Genomic DNA, 23,804 nt, shown 5'->3' on the forward strand with positions numbered 1-23,804 from the left:
GCACATCCAAGGATCCAAGCAAAAACAAATGCATCTGGGCGCAGTTGGCATTTAAAGAGACCTGGACAGCAGCAGTAGCAAACATTAAAGAAAGAGGTACGTTTTTTAACTTTTTCTTGAGTCTCTAGGAATTAATTCTCCTAGGAGTTTATTGCAAAGTTGCCGAGCCATATATGAGAAACATCTGGTCCCATAATTGGCCGATTTAGAAAATGAAACCATAGGAAGGCGTCCCTCCAATGACTTCAAAGCTCGACTTGGTTGATAAGAATAGTGTCTTGTTTCCTTTGGGCTGCTAGTGCGCTTAACATTTATTTTATTTATTTATTTTTTGGATTTGTAATCTGAAAGACAGGCTGGCGCCAAGCCATGAACTCATTTAAAAACTAGATTGTGTCTTAAACAAAATTTGTTGCTGCTCTTGAAGCCAATGAATACTCCAGTGGTAGATCGTTGCCTACTGCAGAGTTTCAGGCAACCTGAAGTCGCTGGATTTGGTATTTAGAAATACCCAAAATAACAGAATTGCAGTAGTAGAGCCTCTTCAAGTGCTCGAACCACGGAGCACCAATCTTTGTCCAAGATGAGAGGCATTAAGGGTTTCAAAGGTTTAAGTTGATAGTAAACTGTTTTGATAGTCAGATTAATCTGGCCATTGCAACTCATATTTGCTTGCCAGACAACAGCCAAGATTCTTGACTTTTTACAAGTAGTTCGTCTGAATGTTAAAGAGAGAAGGACAGGCAATTGGCATAAGGCTTCCTAGTTTGTTTTTTGAGCCAAACACAATAATTTCCGTTTTGGACAGATTTAATTGCAACTTGTTCTCCAACATCCTGGTTGCAATTGCCTCACATAGTAGAACACAAGCGGTTGCGTCTACAGAACCTTTTAGCGTCACATAAATGTGTCATCCGCGTAAGAGTGATATGGACAGATGTACACATTAAAAAGCAAAGAGGACAAATATGATCCCTGAGGGATTCAACAGGCCCGACCAAAAAAAACCCCCAAAAAAACCCCACCCATTGGACGTGCTGATTTCAACCCGTCAAAAATAGAAAACCATCCCAGAGCGCCCTCAGATACACAAGCAACTTTGGAGAGCCCAGAAAAGAGCATCATAAAGTCAACAGTACCAAAGGCTGCCGATAGCTCCAACATAACCAGCATGCTAATGTCACCTTCATCTGTAGCCCTCAAGATGTCATAGTGTTGATTGACGAACTATAGGGTACAACTCTTGACAGTTGCAATTTAGGCCCCCCACATGTCTTGCATTTTAACCACCACGCCGACATGGGTCATGGGGGGGATTTTAATAATGTTATGGGCGTAAACTAAGGCCGTACACACCTACGAGGCAGGAAGCCCAACATGCCCATGAAACTATCAAACTTCAACAGCACTTTCCCTGAGTGATGCAAGGACAGAGTTGCATTCACAAGAGCATGTTTTCTCGTTCTCTCTGGGGCCCACTCATCTGTGTCTTGGATTAGTTTTTTCTTTCCCATACCTAACCTACCCAAGCACCCACCAAGTGGGTAACTTTGGATCTCTTACCCCTCTCCACCGCTAATACTGTCACACCATCCATATCTGATCACTCAATTGTTTCCACCACAATCTCCTTTCCAACTACTGACCTTTCCTCACCACTGCTTCACCTACAGAATTTAAACCTGCCATTTACCCTTTCTCTCCGACCTACAGTTCTCTCCTCCTTCACACCCCGATACCTCTTCCACCAACAATGCCATCTCTAGCTTACAATCCCTACTATATGACTAATTTGCCTCTCTTCCCACTGCTTACTTTCAGATAGTGGCCTCTCGCCTTGTTAAACACTTAACCTGTCCTTCGACTCTGCTCGCTTTCCCTCGGTTTTAAAACAGCCAGGGTCATCCAGCTCCTAAAAAAGCAAGGGGCGGGCCTGAGCCTACCGGCTAGCTTCGCCCTGCGTCTCCCATTCCGCACTAAGTGCTCGAAAGGTTTATGTTCAAACATCTTACCAATTTCTTAGACATCCGCAACCTTAGAGAAACCCAACAAGCAGGTGTTTGCTTCTGTCACTCCAAGTTAACTTCTCTCATGAATGTGTAACTTCATAATCTCTGCTAAGCACTCAAACCTATCCTCTATCCTAATTCTCCTTGACCAGTCTGCCATCTTTGACACTGATCACTCCGATCTCCTGAATACTCTTTCTTCTTGGGATGCACGTTCAAGTCCGTTCTGGATTGAATCCTACCTTCCACCACACCAAATCTGCGTATCCTGAAGCAACAACACCTCTCAACTCACTCGTCTAACTGTCGGTGTTCCACAAGGATCGGTCTTGGGTGTGCTCCTCTTTACACTCTACACTTCTGCTCTTGGGGCACTAATCTCCTCCTTTGGGTTCTCATACAAACTCTTTGCAGATGGCACCCAAATCTTCTCTTTTCCTGAACTCTCCTCTGATCTATCAAAATATGCAACCGTCCCTCTGCCATTAAATATTGAACAGCTTTGCATTCTCTGATGCAACTACCAAAAACAGAGATACTCTTTCTTCCCTACCAAAAGCTCATTCATCTCTTCTCCGCCCATTTAGTCCCACCTGACACTCTCCCCTACTCTTCTTCAACTAGAAACCTCTGTCATTCAGGACCCTTCCCACCCCTTCAGTACTTCCATCTCCAAAATTTAACAGCAGCTCACCTCAACCTCCTAAATGCTAGGAAAATCAGGCACCTCCTTCCTTTCAAAACCGCCAAGCATCTCTTAACCACTGTACTACTGTGACAGGATCCTCTTTGGTCTCCCCAACTATGCTTTCTGTGCTCAACAATTAACTTTGCCACCAGGACTCTTGGAACGCCCTCACTTAACTTCCTCATACCGTCACCAAGCTGGATGGCTGATGATGCAAAACAGGGCCAGATTTCTCCTCCTGGTTCACAACTCTATCCAATCATACTCTATCCGACTCTAAAAGCCTTCTTGTAATCTCTGCTTTGCCTCCCTTGTGGCTCCTCGTCTTTCCCTTTGCTTCCCCTCGCTTTCGCTCCTCCTCTCTTCTTGCTCCACTTACATCGAATTCTCTTCCCCCTTCGTTTGTAGAAGGTAAAACAGCTACTCAGTCAATCGATTGAAAGGTCATGTGGTTTTATTAATGTGAAGAAGACATGTAATCTTGGCGAGTCAGCCGACATGCATTTCGACCACTGGGGTAATTCTCAAGGCTATGATGTTGCATGAGGCTCTGTATAGGTCTGTATAGGTCTGGTGCTGGAGTGTGCCTGGTTGGTGAAGGCAAGAAGATCAAAAGAGCATTGTACCTCCTGTATATAAATATATGTAAGCAAGGCTTCTAGCCACAGGGATTTCAGACCACTCCCCGCTACCAACAGAGGTTAAAAATAACACCATGGTAGCGTTTAAATGGATATTAACTTGGGTTCACCAAATTTAGAGGGCATAACATCCAAAACAGAGGAATATTTTTCTCTTAACGGAACGGTAGAAAGCCCTGCAAAATTATGGGAGGTTTATAAAACAGTGCTCAAAGGGGAAATTCTCGGCTAGAAAAAGCCTGTTGCAAAAAATAAAAGATGAGAAAGTAAATGGTGCAAGGCTTTAGTACGGGCACTTCTAACTGCCAGGGAAATACTCTGAAATATCTCCCTAGATAATGCACGACAGGCACACTGAGAAAAACGTAGCCATACCTATGAAGCAGGTGATTAGGCTGGTAAATGCTTGTACGACTCAAGAAGTTCTGAGGGGCACAGCACGTCAGTGAACTAACAAGCAGAGGGAGGTTTGATCAGGGAAGATGACATCGTGGGGGGCCTTGCCAACTAAGAGATGTATCGAGGTCTGCAGGCCTCTCCCAGGCTTCTGTCATGCTCATCACCGCACTCCCCCTCACTTATCAGACCACCAGAAACTAAAATTGGGGGCTGAGATTAGGAAGAAATTGCTGGTGCTATCTCCCCCCTTCACTCGGAGGCTGAATGGCTTTGCCGTCGAGGTGTGGAAAAGATGAAGTGAAAAGGTGGTCACGTCTTAGATCGTCACAGACCAGTATCCTGCCCTGGGATCTCCAAGCAGCTATTATCGCAGTTTTCCAAGAAATATTTTAAATTACCAGTCCCTCCCAGGCCCCCCCCCCCCAGCTGTCTTATTGACCTATCGCACTTCTAAATGGGGAGGCAAAAATACTCACTATATGCCGGCTATCTCGTCACCGATTCACCCACATCAATGCAGATTTATGCGGGATAAATCCACCCCGTCCCGGAAACACTAGCACTTCTCTCAGTTGATTTTGACACTGTTTTGTGGGACAGTCCATAGGAAATTAGGATTCAGAGGTAACAATTCTATGAGTTTGCTTGTTGTAAGAATCGCCAGTAGCTGAAGTCCAAGCGAATAGAACGATCTCCAGATCTTTTCCACTGGGCCACAGCACTAGACAAGGTGGCCCCCATGCCCTCTATTGTTCACTTTAGCCATTCAACCTCTAGCAACACAACTCAGAACTGATCCAACTTGGGTAGGTTTTTCCTGGCTGACCGGATGGGAAGATAGTTCATGCTGATGATCTATCGATATATCTGGAAAAAACAATTCATTCCTGCCAGATAGTGACAAGCCAGCTTCAGGAACATGAAACATTTAGCAGATTGAGGGTAAACTGGAACAAAACCATATCTTCCCCAATTCAGGGTGCCCCCCACCCTCCCAGATACCCATAGGCTTCCAATAACATATTTAGGTATACATATTGGATTAGACCACTCAGGATACCCTTTCGTAAATCACAATGCTCATTACAGGGTGTCAAACAATGGAAATCATTCCCACTGGCCCTGGTCTGTGGGGGGAGGAGGTGGGGTGTTGGCTAAAATGCTGACGCTACCCAGGTACATATATGTTATTCAAAATGCCCCCTGGTGATCCCTAGACACAAATTTAACAAGATTGATACAGCACTCAGGGAACTTCTGAGGTGTTCAACAACCACTGATTGCCCATGCCACATTGCAATGCTTGGTATGGGAGCATGGCATATGGTTACCTCATGTCCAGCACTACTACTGGGCGTGCCAACTCGATGATTGGCTTTATGGTAATCCCAATTTGCCTCAAATCAAGGACGAAAAGGAGACAGCGGGGTTGAGGTTTAGATCAGGTAATTTGCTTAGTTTGGCCGTCCTGCAATCCAGTACTGATCAAGAGCTGCTAATAAAGACTTGAAAATTCTTGCGGCCACCTGTTCCGTGTGGTATAGCAATTAGACAGCCTTGCCATTTAATCTGTTAAAATAGATACATGCTGCTTAACATGTCTTACACATTTTCAAGTAATAGCAGTTTTATTTCTTATGAATCAGTCTTTTTACAGGCAACGGTTTAAAAATCACCATTTTCACTTCTAATGCAGCAAAGCTGGGGAGGAGGGGAAAGGGGATGCTTTTAGGTGGTTGGGGGGGGGGGGGGGGGGGGGAGTGGCGGGGGAAGGTAGTCACACCAGTGTCATGAAAGTGATGTACAGGTACAGTGACAATGCTGGCATATACTGTGAGGCAAAGTTTCATGAGAAATTTGCAATGTCAATGCTGGCAGATATTGTAGGTGGAGCCAGTCCACCAGATAAGGGTCATACCAGGCCTTTTAACGCATTAAAGTATTGTAAATACTACACCTTTTTACCCTTCTGTGCGTATCATTTAGGAACATATGGCAGTGCAAACGTCAGGTCACCAGAACATATTTTATTATCTGCCTTGATGAAATTGCATGCCATAGAGAAGCAGTCTGAAAACAGGACATTTTCTCTGAGCTGTGTGCATTTAACCTTGCCGAAAGAAACGGCACCCGATATCGAATTGTTTCTTTTGCTCAACTTCAGCTGTGTTGTGTGTAATGTAGATGAGTATTATGCATACATTTGCATTTTCCTAGCATGCTAGGGTTCCATCAGTAATAAGATTGAAATCTGTTACCATAAGGAAGCATCCTGTGCTCGCATTGCACAAATATATATATATTTTTTTAATTATAAAACTTATTTTTTGGAGTTCCTCAGTTGAACAAGTTACTTACCAACTGTAGCGTTCTTTCGACTTGATGTTCCTGCCACGTATTCCTCATCTTTGATAAATCCACTTCCAGCTTGCTGGCCTTGGAAAATAGTATAGGGCGCTGCGCATCGACGTCCCTCGAGTCGGTGTCCCTCTAAGGCCTCCGTATCGGCACTGACGTCAACATAGATATAAATAGTCTCGCGCAGCTTCCGTTGCTCAGTTCCATTTTGAGGTGCTGCGTTTGCCCAGTATGAGATGGTTAGTACCCTTGAAGGAGCGTAGGCTGCAACTACAAGGGAGGTTTTACTGCAGGGAAAGATGGGAGGGGCGATAAGGAATACGTGGGAGGAACATCTAGTCGAAAGAACGCTACAGTTGGTAAGTAACTTGTTCTTCAAATGGATTGTGTCCTCCCACCTATTCCTCATCTTTGATAGACTCCCAAAGCCGTAATATGTATAGGAGGCGGGAGTAAAACGTAATGATCCTTTTAAAAAGATGCAGAGTTCAACACAGCTTTCCCAAATGTAGTCTCCTGGCTAGTGGAGGAATCTAGATTGTAGAATTTGGTAAAGTATGTGTACACGACCATGTGGTAGCCGCGCATAGGTCTTTAATTGGAACTCCTCTTTGGAGAGCTGACGAGGCTGCGATGCCCCTGGTTGAATGAGCCCTGAGGTGTTGAGGATCTTTTTCTGCCAATTTATAGAACTCTACGATTGTCAGTACTATCCATCTTGGGATGGCCCGTTTCGTGATAGGTAAACCTAGTTTATGTCCTGCATACCCCACAAAGAACTGATCTGCTTGTCTAATACTTAGAAGTCTGTTAATGTAAAAACTCAAGGCATGCCTTGGATCCAGCCTGTGCATCTCTCTTCCTCTTCCCTGTGTGAGGAGGAGGGTAAAATGAAGGCAAGGTTACTTTTTGGGTGATCTGGAATTCTGAGACAACCTTTGGGAGGAAATTTGGCTTCACTTGAAAAACTAACTTATCTTTGTGAAAGATGGTATGTGGAGGTTTGCAAAATAAAGCTTGTAGTTCGCTCACTCTTCTGGCAGAAGTTAAAGCCACTAGGAAGACTGTTTTTAGAGTGAGAAACCTTAAGTGACAGGAAAGAGGTTTAAATGGAGTACCCATTAGAAATGTTAAGACTAGATTTAAATCCCACAGGGGAACTTGAAAAGGAGTTGGGGGTGTAGGGGACGGGAAATGGGAGGGACATTAGTCAACCCTTTCAGAAACTGAATGACTAGAGGCAACTTGAAATATGAAGGTTCCTCAGCCATGCATTTAAAGATTGATAGCGCGGCGAGGTAACCCTTGATTGGGCCAACTTGAAGGTCTGATTTTGCCAAATATAGTAGGAAAGGTACTACATGAAAAAGGGTCAATATCCATATCTCTACACCAGCTGCAGGATGTGTTCCAACGGCCGACAGCAACACCTCCATTACGTCATCCGGGAGGTCCCAATCTTTGCATCTCAACCTTTCACAAACCAAGTGTGAAGGTTGAGTCTCCCAATATCCGGATGGAGAACCAGACCTTCCTCTTGCGAAAGAAGATCCTCTCTTTTTGGAAGACGAATCGGAGGACAGATGGGCATGTCTAGAAGATCCGGGTAGCACGTTCTCCTGGCCCAATCCGGGGCAATTAGAATCCTGGGTTTCCGGAATCTCCTCAACCTCCTGAGGACTTGAGGAATGACAGGGACTGGAGGAAACGCGTACAGAAGTGGAAACTCTCAGTCCACCACAAACATCTTCTAGAGCTCCTCTCGGTGGAAAATTCCCTTGAGCAAGATCGTTCACATTTTATGTCGACACTTGTTGCAAACAGATCTACCCAAGGGGTTCCCCAAAGGGCGAATATCTCTTGAAGGACTTCCTGAGTTAGATCTCACTCGAGGGAGACTGGTCTGCCTGCTCAGAGAGTTCACCTAGCTGGAGAGAAGAACATAGCGGCGCCGATAGATTCCTTCTTGAATTGCCCAGCACCAGAGCTGCATTGCCTCTCTGCACAGTGGCCGTGACCCTACGCCTCCTCTTTTGTTGAAGTAGTGCATGGCCACTGTGTTGTCCGTCATTATCAGAAATTTTTTTCCCTGTACTGATGGCAGGAAAGCCTTCAGTGCTAGCCTGGTTGCTCTCAGCTCTAATAGGTTGAGGTCTAGTCTGAACTCTGATGGAGACCAACGACCGCTGATGGTTAAGTCGTTGGCATGGGCTCCCCCACCCCCTTGAGTGAGGCATCCGTGACTACCGTCATCTCCGGCCATGGTTGCCAAAAAGTTTCTCCTTTCAAGACGTTCTCCCGACAGGCCCACCACTGAAGGTCCCGTGCTACTCTGTTCGGGATTTGTAGGAGATCTGACATTCTTCCTAAGAATGGCAACCACTGGGTCCTTAGCACCCACTGGAGATCTCATTCTCAGGCGAGCCTCTGGCACTAGAAAAATGCAGGCTGCCATGAGGCCGAGCAACCTCAAAAAGTCGAAGGCTGGTAGATGCTGGGCATTTTGAAATCTGGTCACCATCTGAAGAATATCTTCAGCCCTCAACTCTGGTGGCGAGGCTTTTCCCAGGGTGGTGTCCAGGACTGCTCCAATGAACTGGAGTCTCTGATGATATCATCTATGACTTCTTGAAGTTGAGGGAGAAGCCCAACTTGTGGAGGAAGTGGCGAACATAAGCTAGATGGACCCAAGCTTTTTCCGGGGACACTGCTCTGATCAACCAGTCGTCCAGGTAGGGGTAACATGAATCCCTTCCCTCCTTAGACTTGCTGCCACGACCACCATTAACTTGGCGACGACCCTCGGGGTGGAGGTCAGCCCAAATGGCAGAACCCAAAATTGATAGTGAGAACTCCCAATGGCGAACCTCAGTTACTTCCTGTGCTTGTGATGAATTGGCACATGAAAGCAAGCATCCTGAAGTTCCAGAGATACCAACCAATCCTGCAACTGGAGGGCCTGAAAGATCTGAGAAATGGTTAAACATCTTGAACTTGTCTTTCCTGAGGAATTTGTTCAATTCTCGCAAGTCCAAGATGGGTCTCAATCCTCTGTTCTTTTTTGGTATTAGGAAGTAAGGGGAGTACCAACTCTTGTTCCTCTCCACTACAGGCACCGATTCTATGGCACCTTTCTCTAGTAGGTCTAAAATCTCCTGCACAAGGAGGGTGTCTGGAAACTTCAAAGAGTTGCTCCCCGGTGGATGTCTGAGGAGTGTGTAGGAAGGGCAGGCAGTAACTCTGGGAAATTGTCTCCAATGCCCAAGCATCTGACGTGAATAGCCTGCCATTCTGTCAGATGTTGAGTTAGCCTGCTTTGTGTGGAGAGACCCTAGAGGGGTTTAGGAGCGGCTGACGCAGATGCTGAGGGCAAAGCAGCACCTGCTGATGCAGACTTTGTACCTTTGACCCGTCCACCACGGGTGAATCGTCTTTGCCCCCGTTGAGCTGGCTTCCCTCAGTCTTTTCCGAATGCGGAGTAAAAACGAAAGGGCGTCCCTCTCCAGGACGTACTTGTGGGGCAGTTTGGAGTTTGACAAATTGCAGCCAAGGGATTTGGCTGCCGCCTTAGAGGTTTGCAATTTCTCCAAACTGTCATCAGCTTTCTTTCCAAATAGGGAGGTGGCGTCAAAAGGCATATTCAGACGTCTGGCTTGAACATCTGGAGCAAAACCAGATTTCTGCAACCACGCAAATCTGCAGATTGTGGTACTTGCCGCCATGGCTGTGCTGATGCTGTCAGCAGAGTCGAGACCTGTTTGGAGGGACTCTCGTCGCATCCTTCTCATCCTTTATGATATTCAAGAATGCTTCTCGTTCCTCCCCTTCTGGGAGACGGTCAGCCGCTGATGAAGCCCACTCCCAAAGGGTGTGGCTGAATCACGCTAGCATGCAAGTGGCGTTAACAGAAAAGTGCCATGCTGCATGCCGAGAAGATCTTTTTGGACATGGCATCACATTTTTTGTCGTCTCTATCTTGTGGTATAGTGGGGTACGCCGATTTACTGCTTTACAAAGTCGCAGCCTGCACTACTAAGCTCTCTGGGGTCGGATGCTTACTCAACTACAGAGGATCTGAGGCCGACGTGCTGTACTTCGCAGAGAGCTTTTTGTTTACTGCAGGGATAACCTCCGGTGTTTCCCAATTTGCACCCATCTTCCTCTGTAATGCTACATGAAAAGGAACTATAGGGTCTTCTTGAGGGCCCCTTATCTAAGAGGTCAGGTAAATCATCTTGTAGGAAAGGGTGCAGGTGCCGACCCCCCCATAAATTCCATAATTCTGGTCATAAGAAACCGGCAAGACATTTCTGCATGCTCTCCAGCTTCTGGTCTGCCGAAGTCAGCCTCTGGAGAAGTATCTATGCCACTAGCATCTTGTAGACTCCTGAAGATCTCTATCTGACTTCCTCTGATATTAGATCCTCTGGAATAGGAACTATTGTAGTCTGTAAGCAAAACGGCCTATCATTATCAGAGTCTTCTCCTTCGTAGGAAGAGGACAAAGCTCTGAAGTAGTCAGAGCGCGGGTAAGGGCTAAAACCCAATTCAAGCGACGAGGGAGCCAGATTGCTCGACACTGCTCGAGATAGAGATAGGGTAGTAGTCCAAGTAGACTTCATAGGTCTCGATGAAACTACAAACTGCGTTGATATACTAGTGTATGACCTAGATGTCGTCGAGATAATTGGAATTCTACTCTATGTCGTCGATGGGGCAGAGGCTCCTTTCTACGCCTTCGAAGAATCCTTGGATGCCCCAGGTACTGATGGTGCGGTTGGGGCATGAGGCTCCGATGGCCTCTCCATCGGGGGTCGATGACATTGTCTTGTGTGTCAAAGGCCCCTTAGACGATGGCGTCAATGACGCAGTCTTATGCGAAGGGCCTTTGTCTCTACTCGAGGTATCATGACGCTCTCAAGGGTTTTTATTTGGCGAGGTTGACGACTCAACGTTTTTCTTTTTTGGGTCTTTCACCCGGGGTATCACCTCTAAGCATCTCTGAGGGGGACAAGGCCGCGTCATCGAAGACTCTTAGCATTTCTTTGCGAAATTCCTCCCACTTAGCTGGAGAGCTGTATTTAGTTGGGCAGGTGACCCTTTCTGGTGAGTTAGAAGGTGATCTACGATGCCTCTTCTTGGTATGTCTCGATCTGGATGAGTGGTGAGAACCACTTCGAGATCTCGAGCGGGAATGTTTTCTCCGATGGCGAGGAGACTAATGTGCCGGCCGAGGACAATTTCGAAGGGGTAGAGGATTTAACGGTCTTACCTTCCTCCAGCTTCCCCCTCCTATGTTCCCTCAAGGCTTTCGCTGTCATGGACATACACTCCGAACACTGTTGCTCTGAGCCCAGGCACCACAGGCAGATCCTGCGAGGATCAGTTAACATCTTTTTTCCACAATCCAAGCATTTTTGGAAGCCGGATCATGGCAAGGTGCCATCGTATATTCGAAGATTACTTCAAGGAAATCGAAGTTTTAAAAGAATTTACTGAGGAACAGAGTGTTGCGTCCCCGAGGCTTACAAAGCGTGGAAAAACGGAACTGAGCAACGGACGCTGCGCAAGACTATTTATACCTATGGGGACATTGGCGCCAATACGGAGGCTGTCTAGGGACACCGACTCGAAGGACGTTGACGCGCAGCGCCCTCTACTGTGAACATTTCTTCCGAGGCCAGCAAGCTGGAAGTGGATTTATCAAAGATAAGGAATACGTGGGAGGACACAATCCATTCGAAGTGTGCATTTATCATCAATATTCATATATGTGGTGTGATCATTCATATTATGTGTAGGTTTTCAACAAATTGAAGCCCGACATCTTTGCTACACAACTTGGAGCCAATTTGGTAAATGGCACTATAAATTGGTCAGCGGCAGCAAGGCCATTGCTCACACCTGAGTGATTGGTGTAATGACAATTACAGGGTTCACAGCCTCTATCAGATCTGCAAAACTACAGTTCCAACATTCAAAACCTGACTTTCCAGTCAGTCAGTGCTAGCGCAATTACAAAAAAATTAAATTAAATGGTTTCATATGTAGCTGAAATAGAAATGAATCAAGACAGGTCAGTGTAGAGGTAATCCAGATCGGCATTTACATAATGTGAGGTTTTCTACATGCTCCAAGACACACAGACCACCATCCTGGATGCCCAATCTTCTTTGGATCAGGCCCTGTGATCCACTTGTAAGAGACCCTTAGCAGCTTTCAAGATACCACTGAAGCATTCAAAATTAAACGCTGTATGCTCCATTCCAATGGGCACTTTACTGGCCAGCTTTTCACCTCTTCTATTTAATCTTTATATTCGTTGTCTCTGCGCCCTTCTATCGTAGTTGGGCATCTACTTTACCAACTTCGCAGATGATACACAACTGATCATAGAACTCAGCGGAGACCATGCTACAGATAACAACAGGCTGTCAGCAGTCTATAACACTATAGAATGCTGGATGAAGGCCCACTGGATGTGTCTAAATGGCTCAAAAACTGAACTTATGACATTTGGATCCACAAAAGCGTTATCCAAGCTAGGCCCAGTCTATTCGTCCTTCACTATCAAGGACTCCAACATTGTAGTATCAAGCAAAGTGAAAACTCTTGGCATATACCTACAATCCTCACTAGGAGCAGACGCACAGGTCTCATACCTTAAAAAGAACTGCCAATACTATCAGAGACTATTACGCCGTATCAGGCCATATCTCAACGCCAAAAATAGCGCTACCATCGCTAGAGCCACAATTTTGTCCCGACTGGATTATGGGAATGCGTTGATGCTTGGGTCAAGTAACTCCTGCATCAAACAATGCCAGATAATCCAGAACAATGCTATTAGAACTATCACCGGCAAATCCAAGCGCGAGCACATCACTCACGACCGAATAGGTCTTCATTGGCTCGCTATAGAGGAGCGTATCAAATTCAAATCGCTGACTCTCGTCCATCGCTGTCTATTCGGCACGGCCCCCTCCTACCTTAAAAGGGAATTTTGCTGGTACGAACCAAGCCGTTGCCTCAGATCAGCTAAAAAAGGCTTACTTAAAGTCAACCACTCTAGAATCAAGGCTAACGGACTCGGGAGAGCTTTCCCCACTAAAGCCATTGCACTCTGGAACGAGCTTCCAGACAATCTTAGACTGGAAAGCAGTCACTCCTTATTCAGGAAGCAGCTGAAAACGTTACTCTTCCGGTAATTAACTTCTTTTTCAGCCTGGACTGTCCTGAGTCCTCCTCTTTTCTTCTTTATGTAGTCCTGTGAACTCCGTCTTACGTGTTTTTGTCGCGCCCTGATGCTCGCGAGCTGCGGCGCGTAATAAATATATAAATAAATAAAATAAATAAATAGAAGTCCCCCTACATATGCATAAATCATGTAGACATGGAATTATTTCATATTGGTACTGGGACGTACCACCAAACAAGGGGGCCGGGGGGTGGCCATAATGACACCGCAGAATACAAGTTAATTCAAGGTACCACTGCCCTAGCCATGTGTCACTACAGACCATGGAGATATCTGCACTATGTTGAGGGCATCCTCCCAATTTGAACAGCTGGAGAACAAGCCTACCTTAGCTGGAGTAGAAAATTGAATGAATTCCATGAAACCATCAACCTTAAACTCTTCTAAAAAGGTATATTTCTGCTACACCACCTTAATTAAGCTATTGTTCTGCAGGCTTTACTGGCCAGCAACAGCAAGAGTCAATCACTAGCCAATGTCTACTTGCAAGTGCAAATTTTGCGCATGGCTGAGAGCATTTTGTTGCCCTCTCTGAATTCTGCTACACATAGATCAGTGCATCGCTGAAGGCTGCAGTGTGAGAGAGTTAACATCTAAAATGGATGCAATGTAATGGGTATTTGGATAACACCTTTCACCATTGGTACAGTCTCAATGCACTGTAGGTTGAACACCCATGGGGGAACGAGTCAAAATATGGGAAATTTGTCAAGAGTTAAAGAATGCATGTGTGCATTTTGGCCAATTCGAAGGTAGATAGGGGTGGCCACTCCCTGATGGTCACCCCTGCTGAGTAGGCAGTTGGGTGGGTGGTGGTAGGTCAGGCTGGAGAGTTTGAGAGATGTTATGCGTGCAGCTAGACTGAATTTTATCATGGGTGATAGCTGCATTCTAATGGCAGAGGAGATGTGCCAAAAGTATAAGAGCAGGAGAGACATGCATGCAGCTAGGCCAAATTTTAACATGGGGGATAGCCGAGTTCGAATGGTGGAGGTGTTGTGCATCAAATGGGAGTCGAGGGATGTTGCGTGGCTAGGTCGAATTTTGGCATGCGGCAGTCGCATACTAATGGCAGTGGTGATGTGGGAGAGATGAGAGTCTAGGGGGGGGGGACATATGTTTGGAGCTAGGCCGAACTCATGGTGGGATAGCTGCATTCTAGTAGCAGAGGTGGTATGCAAGATATGTGAGCAGGGCAGGTGTTGGGTGCCGCTAGGCCGAAATGCATTGTGGGCTGGCTGCATTTTAATGGTAAAGGGGTGGGCAAGACGTGTGAAACAGGGGAGACAATATATTTAATATTACATGTGCATATGGCTATCTTCACACTTCTGTGCAGCACACTGTCCGCCCCAAGAATAACCGCTCAAGTGCAGTACGTTGTCTGTCCCCAGGTTCCTCCCGGTGAGGGACTCTGGACACCCTCCCGAATTCTCCCAAGTGCAGTATTTTATTAATTCCCAACAGATTCTTCCAGTGCTAAAACAAAGGCACCCTGCGATTTCTCCATGTGCAGTACCTTGGTCACTCCCAAATTCCCTCCGAGCTCAATCCAATAGGCTAGCTAGATAATGAAACATTGTCAATCGACATCACGTTATGAGCGGAAGGTAGTAATATTGAAATGTAGGGGTTTTACCATAGCACAGTGATGGCTGCGTTCCTCGCCCATACTCCCTTACCCGAGACCTAGCTGTAGGGCGTTGCAGGGTGCGTACATGAGTTAAATGTAATAAGTAGGGGTGGGAGCTGCCCTTTGCCTCTGGCCCTCACCCGGTTGCCCGGGCAAGGCTGCCCAGGAACTCCCCAATTATGGATATGGTTTATTCATAATGCTAAGGGGAATAGCCTAGTCTTGTTGGACCGTTCGGAAAGTCATGTGGTCTAGGGTGCGTCAGATGTCGGGTGCCAAGAAGGTCCAGATGGTGGGGGCCAGGACTGAGAAAGTGAGCCTCCAATTCTGGGTGATTTGGAAGGGGTGTGGGGGGAAAATCATTAAAAGAACAGCAGTGCTTGATCACAGGTTTCTTGTGGGGTGATGGAGGGTGATTTTCAGTTGTAGGTTTTTAGGGCCCATCTTGTGCAGTGCTCTGTGGGTGATGCACAGGACTTTGAAAGTAAGCCGCCGTCCGATAGGGAACCAGTGAAGGATATGGGGAAGATGCATTTTCCTTGGTCCCTGAGCAAGGAGGGGAGTTCTGGACTCTTTTAGAGCTTTTTTAGTTGGTAGGCAAGTACAACCAGGTAGAGAGTTTGTGTAGTCTAGTCGAGAGAGGACAATAGATATAATTGCAGTCGCTCTGTGGGGGTAGGAGAGGTACAGGAAGATGCGTCCAAGTAAGCAGAATTATAGGTAACATGATCTGGACACAGTGTTAGAGAGTCCAGTCAGTGTCCATTATGCAAAACAGGTTTACTTTTTAACTGTGGTGCATGTGACAGAGGTGGGAGCATAGGGAGGGAGGCCTTGGGGTGGGTTGATGGAAGAAGGCCATTTCTGCTGATCTGTTTTCCCAGGGTTTGCAGGAGATGATTTGTCATCCAACGGCCAATTTCTGAGGTAGGATGCGAGGTCTGGGTGTGGGGTTGTGACAGACTTCGGGATTCTGAAGATGATTGGAGTATCGTCAGTGTAGTTGTAGCAGGTGAGGTTGTGCGATAGGATGAGTGAGAGGAGAGGACTCCTGTAGAGATTAAAGGGGAGAGGTGAAAGACAGGTGCCTTCGGGACTCCATGGCACAACGGGTCAGGTGAAAGGGGGGTAAGGTAGCTTATTTGGTCTGTTTGCAAAGAATTATGAGATACAGTTAACTGCAGTTTCCCCAACGCCAAGAGAGTGCCAGTCAATGAGGATGCTGTGGTGAATGGTGTCGAAAGCCGCCGAGAGGTCAAGAAGTATGACTGCAGGACAACTTCTTGAGTCTGTAGTGTTTTTGAGGTCATCCTCTATAGACCAGGGAAGATTCAGTTCCAAGAAGGGGTCTGAAACTGGACTGGGCGGGTGAAAAGTGGGTGGTTGGTTTCTGCAAAGGTGCAGAGTTGGGAGGAGGCAGTGCAGTCAATGAGTTTGACCAGGAAGCGGGTGTTATATATTGGTCTGCAGTTCGCTGGTTGGAGTGGGTTAAGGGAATGCCTCTGAAGTAACTACAAATCAGGTTAGAATAGGGGCATGTTTTTGTAATGCTTCATTTAATACCTAGAAGGTGTTTGGCAGTGCTGTTATCACAAGGGGTTTCCAAACTCATTGGCGACTGCTACAACATATCCACCATATTTGATCACGTTTTTTCAACCGGCGGACCACGGCATCTAAAACCAGGGCCATAGGTTATATAACTTCTACAGTTTGGTTGCAGACATACAGCTGAGCTTGCCTTAATCTGTAGTGATAGTTCAGTGCGTGCAAGATCATTTTCCTTGTGATGCGCATAAGGGTGTAGATCCATGGGATCTTCACCATTTTATTTTTCGGAACAACTTTATGAAAGCATATTATCATGGATAAACAAGGGGCGTGGCCTGAAAGCGAGATGTGAAGACGTGTGGAGTTGGAGCACCTGTCCAGATCCTATATCTGATTCTTTACAAAAGGCAAAACTAAACCAATTGGGCCTAAAAACAAACGTTTTTGAAGACAAACTGATCCTGCACACTGTGCGAAAAGCGCAGGCGAAACTGGAGCCGGCGATCCCCTGAACCAGGCGCCCGAACAAGAGTGTCCGCGGCAACCAAGATGGCGGGCGTCACTGAGGCTTGAAGCTGACTGCGCGCAGAACATCACTCGGAGTGCAGCGACCTGGGATTGGAACAGGATGCCTCAGTGGAGCTGCCTGGAGTTGAGAGTGGCCAACGCTTCCTGAGCCCGCAGAGTAAGGCTGAGGGACAACAAGAGGGGCGGAGAACTCCAGCTGGCTGCTGCGGAGGCCACCGACTAACAGGACAGGGGCTCGCATGGAGGTCACTAAAACAAAGGGCCAGAAAATCAGCGGTGCCGACTAGAGGGAGCGCTGAGGGGCAGTGAAGATCCGGGGGACCCGGTGCTGGAGCTTGATCCGGAGCTACATCTGGCAGGAGATGAGACCCTGGGACTTGGACGTAGGGATACGCGCCACCGAGGACAGCAACCTTCACGAGTGGTGCGGCGTGTGTTGGCGGCGGTGGGGGGGGTAGGAAGGGCACGAGAGTGAAACGCACTGGGGACGCAGCATAGAGTGGCAACCCAAACCATCTGAGTGGGGGCCGCACTGGCCTTATCAGTAATAGCCTGAAACAATTATCATGGCAATGAGGCTTAGCCCCCTTTTGCCCCCCGCAGAAGCACCTAGTAGCAAGCAGGACACTCAAGATTAAAAGGAAGCCTGCACGTAGGGACAACACCAGGAATAACAGCCCTAGAAGTCCACATACCGCCCAAGTGGGCGCAACGGGGCAACACACTGGGCCCAAGCACGAATATCAGGCGGATGATGACCGTCGATACAACCCAGTGCAATCACCTATAGAACAGCGAACTACTCTAAGCAAGCTACAGCTGATGGAGCAGACCAGGCTACACCTTCAAATTCCACCACCTGCATAGAGTGACACTCGGAGCATTAACCAGCCCCGCCGAAACACGCAGCAACTTACCTGAACAAGTAACGGGCACCAAGAAGTGGGAGGCGCGCCGCATCACATGGCAACCAGCCCACACAGGATCAATAAAGCAACCAGAGGAGAGAGCACCTCGAGGGCTCAACGGAACACTGACCCTGCCCTGGGGCACACTTGGACAGCACAGGAAGCATCCGATCACGCTTAACTGGCCCTGCCACGAGGCCGAGTAACTCCCACAAAAGTCAACAAGCTGCACATAGCAAAACCTAATACCTTGGAAATACAAGAGGAAGATCACAGAAGCACACATACGTGCAGAAACCCAGACTACAGACACTGCAATCCTGAGCGGTGGCTCATAGTTGCCCCAGCCCACGACACATGGAGATGCCCTCCTCCAAAGGGAAAAGCAAGGCCAATATCATGGAGTCCTTTGCCGCAGTTAGACCCAAAGAACAGAGAACAGAACCCAGAGAGCCTGCCCTGATTCAACAGCCTCCTGAGGAGCAAGGCAAAGACAAACAGATACTGGAGGACATTTCTGGGCTGCGCTCATTCATAGACACTGAAATAGAAGTGAAATCGGAAATGTAGCTAATGCGACAAAACATATGTAACCTCACGGAAAGAGGACAACCACAGAAACGGAGCAACGTGAAATGTCCACAACACTGAAAGATGTGCAGAACAGCGTGGCGGAGCTGGAAAGGCGCAACAAGATCCTGAAAGAAAGGGCCGAAGAGGCAGAAGGATGGTCCAGACGCAACAATGTTCGCCTACTCGGCATTCCTGAAGGACTGGAAGGCCCCAACCCTACGAACTTCAAAGAAACCCTACTGCAACAAGAAATAGGAGCCGGCCAGCTCTCGCAGGGGTTTGCGGTCGAAAGAGTGCACAGGGCCCTCCAGAAAAAAACACTGCCTGGCTCATACCCGCACCCGATCATAGCAAGAATCTTCAACTTCCAAGATCGGGAAGACATACTGCGCCACTCACGTGAAGAAGGAACCATAAATAGAGACAATGCCAAAATCACCATATACCCGGACTATACGCCGACAGTCCTTGTTCCAATTAAAGCGAGACTGCGTCAACTGAATCTCAAGTACGTGTTGATGTACCATCCAGGCTCAAGGTGATACATAAAGGGTGTGCTATCTTTTTGGAGACACCAGCTGCGGCCAACATGTGGCTTGAACACAACAACATGGCAGGGGATGAGGAACCGGCTGAATGAATTACACAATGTCTGAAGAGGAAATGCCTAGCTGAGAACAATTGGAGATTTAAAAAAAAGAGAGAAGGACTATGCCAATTTTACCTTCGCTAGAAGATGGGAAACCTACCACAGCGTCGCACACAAGCAGGATGACTCGACCCCGCGAAAGGACTGGCGTCAGCCTGTTCCTGTCGCACCACAACCTGCCTGAGATGTCCTGGACAGGCCAAAATCTGGCAGGGGCACCCGAGCGTTGCCCACACGGCGCAACTGCTGGGTGCAGTTGGTTGAGTTTAACAAGTTATTGGATGGATTGTTTTTCAGTCTTCACTATAAAGGGCACAGGAGCACAGCGAGCACTGGAAGAGACAATGGGGACACTGCGGTTTTAAAATGGCGGCTGACATTAAGATGCTGACATGGAATGTCCGGGGGATGGGTTCTTACATGCGCAGAAACTGGATCAGATCCTACCTAAAGAGGAAGCACATCTCCATTTCACTCCTACAAGAAACGCACCTTAAAGCTGAAAGCTCTACAAAAATAACTAAATGGTGGTACTAGAGAATCTAGACTTAGCAGATGTATGGAGGGAATTGCATCCCACAGATAGAGAATATTCACTTTTCATCTCCCCTCACACTCTATACTAGAATTGACTATTTGTTAATAGACAAACACCACCTACCCCAGGTAGAGTCAGCGTCCTACTTGGGAAGATTAATATCTGACCACTCTCCGCTCCTCATGGAATAGAAAAAGCGAGGACCCAAGCCACCCATAACAATGTGGCGAATGCCAACAGAGGCATTAACAGACTGCGCCTTTAAGGAGGCCCTTCGAGATAAAATAAGAGTACTTGGATATCAATGTGGGGAGCGTGAGGGAATGGGACACGACTTGGGAGGCACTGAAAGTAGTGGTCAGGGGGGGAAATCCATTGCTAGCGCAGGCAGGATTAGAAGAACACTGAGAAGAGAGCTAGAGGAAGGGGAAAGGCGGATCACACAACTAGAGGTCACTGCCCAGAGGACAAGAGAGGCAGAGGTGGAACTATCCGCATTTAGGGGAGACTGCCAAGACGCATGGACCAGATTGGCGACATTTTACTATGTGGCTAAAACCACTAGGGCACATGTGGAAGGCGACAAACCAGGCAGACTCTTGTCGTGGTTGTGCAAGAGGGAACACCTGAAGCACCCAACTACTGAAATTAAAGACTCCACCGGCAAGGTCCACACATCCCATTTAGACATCAACGACATTTTTAAGCAGTTTTACTTCCACCTGTACGGCCATGCAGAGCCTGTGCTGCAGGAAGACATCCTAGACACGCTGGACGAGATAGGGCTGCCAACACGGAGCAAACCCCAGCGATCCACCCTAAATGGGGACTTGACTGCTGAAGACATAACTGCATAACTGAGGCAATCAGGTCACTGTCCACGAGCAGGACCCCAGGCAGCGACGGTCTACCCCCCCGAATTCTATAAAACATGATGCAGAACTGGCCCCCACCCTCCTAGAAGTGTTCAAAGAGTCTTATGAAGAAGGGATACTACCGAGAAGTACGAGAGAAATGCTAGTGGTGCCTATACCCAAACCAGGGAAACCAAGAGATGACTGTGGTTCATACAGACCATAGGCCATGCTCAATTAAAACATTAAAATCTTGACGACAATATTGGCCAAGAGACTGGCTGGGGTGATAGGGACACTAGTACATGAAGATCAGAATGGGTTTATACCCGGTCAAAACAAATCGGTGAACCTACATAGATTACAACACATAGTGACACAAACAAAGGATTCACATGGATCATATGCGGTTGCATCCTTAGACGCCATAAAGACTTTTGACTCTATATATTGGGAGTAGTCGTTGGAGGTCCTGGAGAAATTCGGGTTGCGGGGGGGGGGGGGGGGGGGGGAAATCGGGGGGGGGGGGGAAGGCTTCATCCGATGAACAAAAATCCTATAAGTCACCGGTGGCCAGAGTAAAGCCTGGGAGGACAGTGTCCGGGCTATGGGAAATCCAGAGAGGCACCAGGCAGGGTTGCCCATTATCCCCAATGCTCTACATCTTACGCCTGGAACCACTAGCAATATACATGAGGAGACAGTTCTTCGTAGGGGGGTGAATATCACATAGTCTCGTTGTATGCGGACGATGTACTATTATACCTGAGGGACCCCCACCTTAACATTCCAACAATATTGGAGGTCCTAGAAAACTTCGCTCGAGTGTCGGGGCTCGCCTTTAGCAAAGAAAAGTCGAGCGTCTTCCCACTAGCAAAGTTGGCCGGGTGCACAGAGGCAGAACCCCTAGGTGTGGAAATTCAATGGAAAACATGCCCCTGGTATGGTGCAGAAGGAGCTGGAATGCTGCACATGTTCTGGGGGTGCCTGAAGACACAGCCTCTGTTCCAAAATAGAACAAACCAGCAGAGGAGCGGGGATGGTAAGGTACGATTGGTCCCCAAAGGAGTGCCTCCAGGGTGCCTACCCAAGGATAGGCAAGGTGAGACATGTAGTGAAACTCATGGACATGGTATGTGTGCTAGCTAAAAGACCCTTAGCTACGGCATGGAAGTCCACAAGGGGCCCACAGTTTGATAAGTGGCACAGGAGTTGGAGCATTGGACAGGGGCGGAAACCAGGGTCTGGGGAGAGGGGTGGCCAAGCGGGGGGGGGGGGGGGGGGCATGGAGAGGCTAGCCCGGCATTTGAGGACTGGAAAACCCTGGTCTGGGACACGTTCCACCCATCAGACGACAAACCCCTGTGAACCTCTACTAGCACAATGACAACTTAGTGGCTCTCTGACAAGGCCTGCACCCCAACAGCCGAGCATCCATGCTTGGCAGTGCTGATCAGCATACCATCTGGATGTATGGTGCCAGAACGTCAAACAAGTGGGGCAGGGGCACCGATATGAGTACCCTGTTAGTGAAGACTGGTTATTGTGTTTAATGTGTTATTGTTAACCTATTTTTATGTAAATGACTAAAAATAGATAATGTACATTATAAATGCTAATAAAAACAGTTTCAAATTAGCATGGATAAAACTACAAACTGCTATAAAATACTGAACCAGTAACATCCTAACAAACACACATTAGCGCATTAAATAAATAGACTGGGAGTTTAACACCATCTTTCAATGAAATAAGAAGAGGTTCATGGATTACAAGAATGGTTTGAAGCCCACATGAAGAGGGCAGAACTCCCAGTAAGTTTGCCATTCACAGTAAGCTCCTACATTGAAGATCCCAGAGAAGCTCTCAGATGACATAATTTGAGTAAAATATACTGAAAACTCCGAACTGGCACCAAATATACAGAGATCCAGCTACTATTAGAGAATTACTGTTTGTGCAGCTCAACTGAAAGGGCAGCTAACCCTATGCCCCGTATAATATACTTGGAAGGCAATTTGACAGGTTTTGAGGCTCACTGCAAAAGCTTTCCAAGTCCATGAGACAAATTGGGTACAGACGACTCCATGAAGGGACAATAGCTTTACTGTTGGCACCTAAAGGCAGGAGACACCGATTTTTGGAATTAGCGATTGTAGATGGTAAGGTTAAACAGTCACTGCCACATCTCACCGGTTCTGCATGCAAATGAACAGCATTACAACACTATAAAATAACGTTCTAGCTATTTTTGCACTGTATTAACCCCATATCAAATTCCTAACTTGCTACCCCTTCTGTTTACAGTAGGAATCCTGCAGAGCATATTGAGCTGTTTAGTTGTGCAAAGGTAAGACACCTCATTTATTTGCCAGACATGTTTGCTTCATGTCATTTTTTCCTGTAGCACTGGTTATAGTCTGGTCTTTGATTGTTGCTGAAGACAAACAAGTTGGTCTAAATAAGAACTATGGTTTTTGACTGCAAACCGCCAGGACGGCGTGGTCAAGTTGCATTTTTTTTAAAAATATATACGTGGAGCACGGACAGCCAGAAAATCAAGCACACAAACTAGGATCTATTTTTGACTACCCAGGAACTGCTTTTAACTACCCAGGTCAACTAGTGCCATAAAAATATACTAATGTGACTAATGGGCATTAGGGTGCCCCTATGGGAAACATTGACTGTAAACCATCATCAGCCACACGAAATGGAGAAAAGGGTGTAGTTTGCATCTTATGTGGAAGTTATCACATGCTGTGTAGTCGCTTCACATATTGCTTTTGTGTACCTTATTTGTTTAGCGCTTTAAAGCACCAAAGGATTTGCCCCTGAACACTGTTTCTTGAACCCATCTTGGAAGAAACCAAAACAATCCAATAAAGGTGGATCTGTTACTGTTGGCATTTCAAAGTGCAACCCCCCCGAATCTGGCTGTCAGTAGTATAGTTAGAATGTTTATGGGATGGGCTGGACTCCTTAGTCTTTTGCATCAATTTATTTTGCTGTTGTTTTAGTCACATTATTCCCCTAAAAGTTGGCAGCCATGCATGGCTAAAGTACACTATAGATCGGCACACGCCATGTGCAGAGTGATATGCACGTGTCTTTGATTTTCAAGAGGTGGGGACAGAAGAGGAGAAGAACCTAGCAGTATGTTGTAGAAGTTTGGATCAATAGTTGGTAAGCAAGGATTTGAAAGAAGGATCTAGAA

The 23,804-nt window shown here is 47.0% G+C and overlaps 1 protein-coding gene across 1 annotated transcript in view; it reads right to left on the reverse strand.

Moving 5' to 3' along the window:
- The window catches only part of VCF1 (VCP nuclear cofactor family member 1), a 173,527-nt gene that overhangs the window by 125,986 nt on the left and 23,737 nt on the right, over positions 1 to 23,804 (reverse strand). The gene's annotated exons all lie outside the window — the stretch shown is intronic.

The sequence above is a fragment of the Ambystoma mexicanum genome, chromosome 3q, assembly GCF_040938575.1.
Source record: "Ambystoma mexicanum isolate Mex_15411 chromosome 3q, UKY_AmexF1_1, whole genome shotgun sequence".
Taxonomy (NCBI): Eukaryota; Metazoa; Chordata; class Amphibia; order Caudata; family Ambystomatidae; genus Ambystoma; species Ambystoma mexicanum.